This window comes from Palaemon carinicauda, chromosome 19 (genome assembly GCF_036898095.1).
Source record: "Palaemon carinicauda isolate YSFRI2023 chromosome 19, ASM3689809v2, whole genome shotgun sequence".
NCBI lineage: Eukaryota > Metazoa > Arthropoda > Malacostraca > Decapoda > Palaemonidae > Palaemon > Palaemon carinicauda.
In genome coordinates this window covers 75,145,262-75,150,372 of record NC_090743.1, presented here as the reverse complement: position 1 = coordinate 75,150,372, position 5,111 = coordinate 75,145,262, and the positions used below count along the sequence as shown (strand labels likewise).

Sequence of the window (5,111 nt, the reverse complement as noted above, 5' to 3'; positions counted from 1 at the left end):
TCTTCTCTCCCCTATAAATGCTATTAAGGTATCTTAGTTTTCCATCCATTGCCCTTGTTTTCACAGTAGATGCTCCCATATCCCCTATCAAGGTTACAATTGGTGTACAACTTTTTTCTATGATTGAATATGTAAGATTTGCAAGTCTTTGTGACTTAAAAATCATTTCAATTTTGGGGGGTTTAGAACATGTTTCTACTGTCACCCACCTTGATACCTAGGTATTTGATATTGTTTGCCACTCTTGTTCCCTCTTTGTTATCTGGTTTCTCCATATTATAGATAAGTATGCTACTTTTATCTCTATTTATGTCTATGCCACATTGCCTTCCTATATTTATCACTTTACTTATGTTCAATTCAGCATCTATACTCTCAGCAAACACTAGGACACCATCAGCTAAAAATAATACTACTAATTTTATGATATAATTTTTAAAACCATTACCTTCCCTTTCTATGTGTTTTATAATTAAATAAGTAATTAACTTAAACAATGTTGTAGAGCCAGTAGCCTACAGCCTTGCTTTATTCCAATACTTACACTCATTTTTGTTCTATTTTTGCCCCTATGTCTAATATAGTAGTCTCTCCCACATATAATCCGGCTATAGAATTTAATATACTCGTATATATTTCATATTTCTTTAAATATTTCAATCAGTGCTTCTCTTTTTATGGAGTTGAATTCTTTTTTGAAATCTAAAAAGGCAACTATGAATTTTTTCTTATTTATGAAAGTTTCTTCAACCATGTACTGTAAAATTAGTATGTTATCCTCAGTCCTTCCTCCCTCTGTAAATCCAGCTTGACTCTCTTCTATGGCGTTGTTACTGCTTAGATTTCCTTCTATTTCATCCTCGATAAAAACCCATGTATATCTTATATGATACATTTGTGAGTGCTATTGGCCTTAATTTCTTTGCTGTTGGTTTGATTTTCTTTTTTAACATTTTTGTGTTGGGCTCTTTCCAGCTTTTGTGCTTTTCTTTCCTAGCTAATTCCTCTTTGTAGCAGTTCACTAGTGTATTCTTACATATATCACTTATCATAGCTTTAGAATGGTCTGGCTTTCGTCCACCTGGACCAGCCGCTCTACCTTTCTTTAGACGTTTTAGGCATTATTCTACTTTATCTTTTTTTTTATTTATTTATTTTTGGGCCACGTATGAGCTTAATTACTACTTCAACATTTACTACAGCATCGTAATGTTCCCTTAGGTGTTCAGGTAAACTATATTCGTTGCCTACTATAATGTCGTCTGCTCTTCTCAAATTATCCTTGTATTCACTCGCCTTCTCCTCATTCCAGATCTCTGATATCCTATTTTCGTGTGTGTTGTAAACTGTTTTCCAGAATTTTATTAATTTTTCTTTAGCCTCTTCATCTGATAGTTTCTTTCATATCTAGACATACAATTGTATTGCCTCGCTGTTTATTTCGTTGCTATTTCTCAATTTGTTTATATTTTCCCATAGTTTATGATTTTTATCATCTCTTATCTCTCTGGTTTTCTTTTTCTTATGTATAGTTATACTATCTTTCACTAATATTTGTACTTTCTTATGATTGTATTTTTCTTCTAATTCTGTTGTTAACCTAATATCATTTTCATTTCTCTTTTTTGTTAATAAGTTCCTTTCTTTCCTTAATCTTTCTTCATATTTCCTCGGTTACCTAAGGTTGTTCTTTAGTGTTCCCATCATTTGCTACCATTCTCATATATGTTTCTGCCAATTGCTATTGTTTCATTTCCGCCATTAATATGTTTAGCTCTTCAATTCGTTTTTTTTTTTTGTTTTTTTTTTTATCCTTGCTACCAAGTTTTTTTCACTATGGATACCATGTATTCTTCTATATCTTTTGTGTCGTTGCTGTATTATATTTCTGCCCACTTCCTTTACTGTGGTTATTTTCTCAATTTGTTTTTATTTCTAATTCTTCTGTTATTAAGTTATGATCTGATATGTCTGAAAATGTTTTATTTTCATTTATTTTCATGCATTTTAATTGTTTATATACCATATTATTTGCAAGAACAAAATCAATAGCACTACCAGTGGCGTCACTAAAGGTTGAATTTTCTTTTTGGTGGGGGGTGGGTTGGAGCCCTACCAGCTTGATATATTTGATGTGACTATTATATGGTTAGAGATAAAATAACACGGAGCTATTTTTCTTATCCAAAAAAAGAGAAATACAAATAGAATAAATCACATTTTACATGAAGTATACTATATCTAACATAATTAAATTACAGATAAACGCCTTGTGGTTGGACTGTAGAGATATTAAATTTAGAATAGCTGCAAATCTATCCACTGACCTATCAGGATCAAGGAAATACACTACAGTTTTCTCAATAGAAATTGTGCCTAGACTGGTCAGTCGTTCCTGATCCATTAATGCCCTAAGGTAAGTTTTGACCAATTTCAAGACGGAAAAAAGATCGCTCATATTTAGCATTACTGACAGAGAAAGTTAAAGCCAAATCACATTAAATTCCATTGAATTCCATGTGTGTGGGGAAACCTTCCTTCATTGGTTTCAGTTTATCCAAAGCATCAGAAATAGATTTCACACCATTCTCTGAGCAATAATTAGTTCTACATGGAGGCTTCTCCCTTCAATTAAGCACTAGTCAACATGGTATTACAAATCATTTTCATTTAAGAAATTTGGGGAGGATGGGTGCTGGCAACTACGCCAGAGAGGGTACATTTTAGATCATCAAATATTTATCTAAATTCACCGAGTAATTTGTCAAAAATAGGGCTATACAGAAACCTTTTACAGTAGGCTCTTGGGTCCTCAACCCTTTCAAAAGTGTCTCGTTGGCCTGTGTTTTCGATTACAAATGATTCCAACAGACGTAAAGATGGTTCCCTTTTCCTTGAAGGTTGACGGATAGCTGAAGTTACGTTTCTCTCAGTAACAAACTCAATTAATTTTTGCCAAACTATGTTCAAATGTAAATCTGTTGTTCTTTAGTTACTAATAATTTCAAGTGTTTCTTGTGCCATGCTAAGTGTTGCAGCATGTTACATATTCTCATTCTGTCGTGTCTTTCATAGTGGGATTGTAATATCAAATACTTAAAAAAGGTAATCAACAGAAGGACTGTCTCAAACTTACTTAAATCTTGTAGAAATCCATTAGGTAAGGCTTTTTCTTCACCAGACCTTCCATGGCTAGACAATCTTCTAGAATATCCATCAAAATCTCACAGCGTTGTGATATTGACTGGGCTTATGGTCATTTTCCCATTTGTGTTGACATACTTTAGGAAGTTCCAGAACTGACAGTTTTTTATCTTTCTGGAGGTCTATGAATATATCATGGCGCAAGGTTAAACCATGGAAAAAATCTGCTACTTCTGGCAGGCAGCCAGCTGTGCATCATGACTAACTGCAAATTGTGTGCAGAACATGGCACATTAAAGCATAGATCCTTCACAGATTCTTAGATTTGTGCCTGTGCACCACTGATTTTGCCCTTCATTACAGATGCTGTATCGTAGCACTATGCTATTACTTTATTAATATTCAGGCTAAGATTACGGAGCTTCTCTAGCAACGCAATAGCTACAGATGTCGCACCAAGATTCTTCAAAGAAATTAATAATATGAACTTCGCACTTACTGTTTCATCTAAAACATACCTAATGCAGACACAGAGCTGCTGTTAGTAATGCTAACATCTCTAGCCTAATCAGATATCACTGCAAAGAAGGGTGATGACTTGGATTCTTTGGCTATGACATTAAGCACATAATCGGCTGCAGCTTTGAGAATACAATTCTGACTCAGCCCAGAGGTGTACTTGGCATTTAATTAATCTTTTTTTTCAGGTCACAAAATCTCTCACAATTTGCTTATGAAGTAAAAAATTTCCAGAAAGAAAACCTCATTTAATGAACTTTCACTTTTATCATGCCCCTGAATGCCATGTTTCTTTTAGCAATAATTGTAATAACAATGCTTAATAGTATCTTAAAATATTCTCTATTGTGAAGAACCTGTTGTTTTGTTGGTTATCAAGTTGTTTTGAAAGTCACCTTGCAACTGTAAAATTTTGAGGTTGAGCCATTTTTTCATAGCAATAAGATGGTAGGCTACGTGCCTTTTTCATGCTTTAATACGTTTTCATGCATCATATTTTATTATCATTATTATTACTAGCTAAGCTACAACCCTAGCTGGAAAAGCATGATACTATAAACCCAAGAGCTCCAACAGGGAAAAATAGCCCAATGAGGAAAGGGAATGAGAAATAATGAACAATTAAAATAAAAAAAATTAAAAACAGTAACATCAAAACATATTTCATGCATAAACTATAAGAAGACCTATGTCAGCCTGTTCAGCATAAAAACATTTTCTGTGATTTTGAACTTTTGAAGTTCTACTGATCCAACTACTTAATTAGGAACTGTCCGGGAAGATCATCATTGGTAAATGCCAATTCTTGGTACCTGTCTACATTAGCACCAAAGAGTCTGCATGCAAAGCAGTTAACTCTGTCACCACTCACGAAGCATTCATACCTACCATACCAATCACATTGATAAGACCTAGTCTGAGAACCAAACTGTACTTATGGATATATTTTTGGTCTTGGTTGTGTGGGTCCATCTTCAGGTTACATGGCTGAGTCTGAGACTGCAGTAGGCGTAAGGAACATGTAGCAGACTACATGAAGTAAACATCTGTTAAAGCATAGAAATTTTCAAATATCGTCAAAATGCTCTTTAATAGTTTAATGAAATTTATAAATCATTTAGTTAGCTCACTGTCTAGGTATTTATTAAATAAAGACTTTTTACTGAACTGGCCCCTGAATGTGGTTTATGACTTTCCTTGGATATTTGATGTAGATACTAAATTGCTAATATCAGAGGTTTACATGTTGATTAGGGATACTGTAAGTTTCTTGGGTGTATTGGGTCAGTGATTTTGAGGGGGGAGGCTTGGATTTTAGTTTGGGGACTCAGCCTTAATAGCCTGCAACCCCCTTGATGACGCCACTGAGCATTATACTGGTGTTAGAATGGTAAACTATCGTCTCTACAGTTGTTATGTTAAATATCATTTATATAGTGCTGCCAAAT

The 5,111-nt window shown here is 34.0% G+C and overlaps 1 pseudogene; it reads right to left on the bottom strand.

Annotated features, from left to right (window-relative positions):
• Positions 1 to 2,221: 2,221 nt before the first annotated feature.
• LOC137659073 (zinc finger MYM-type protein 1-like) lies at positions 2,222 to 4,154 on the bottom strand (annotated as a pseudogene).
• Between the last annotated feature and the right edge of the window lie 957 nt (positions 4,155 to 5,111).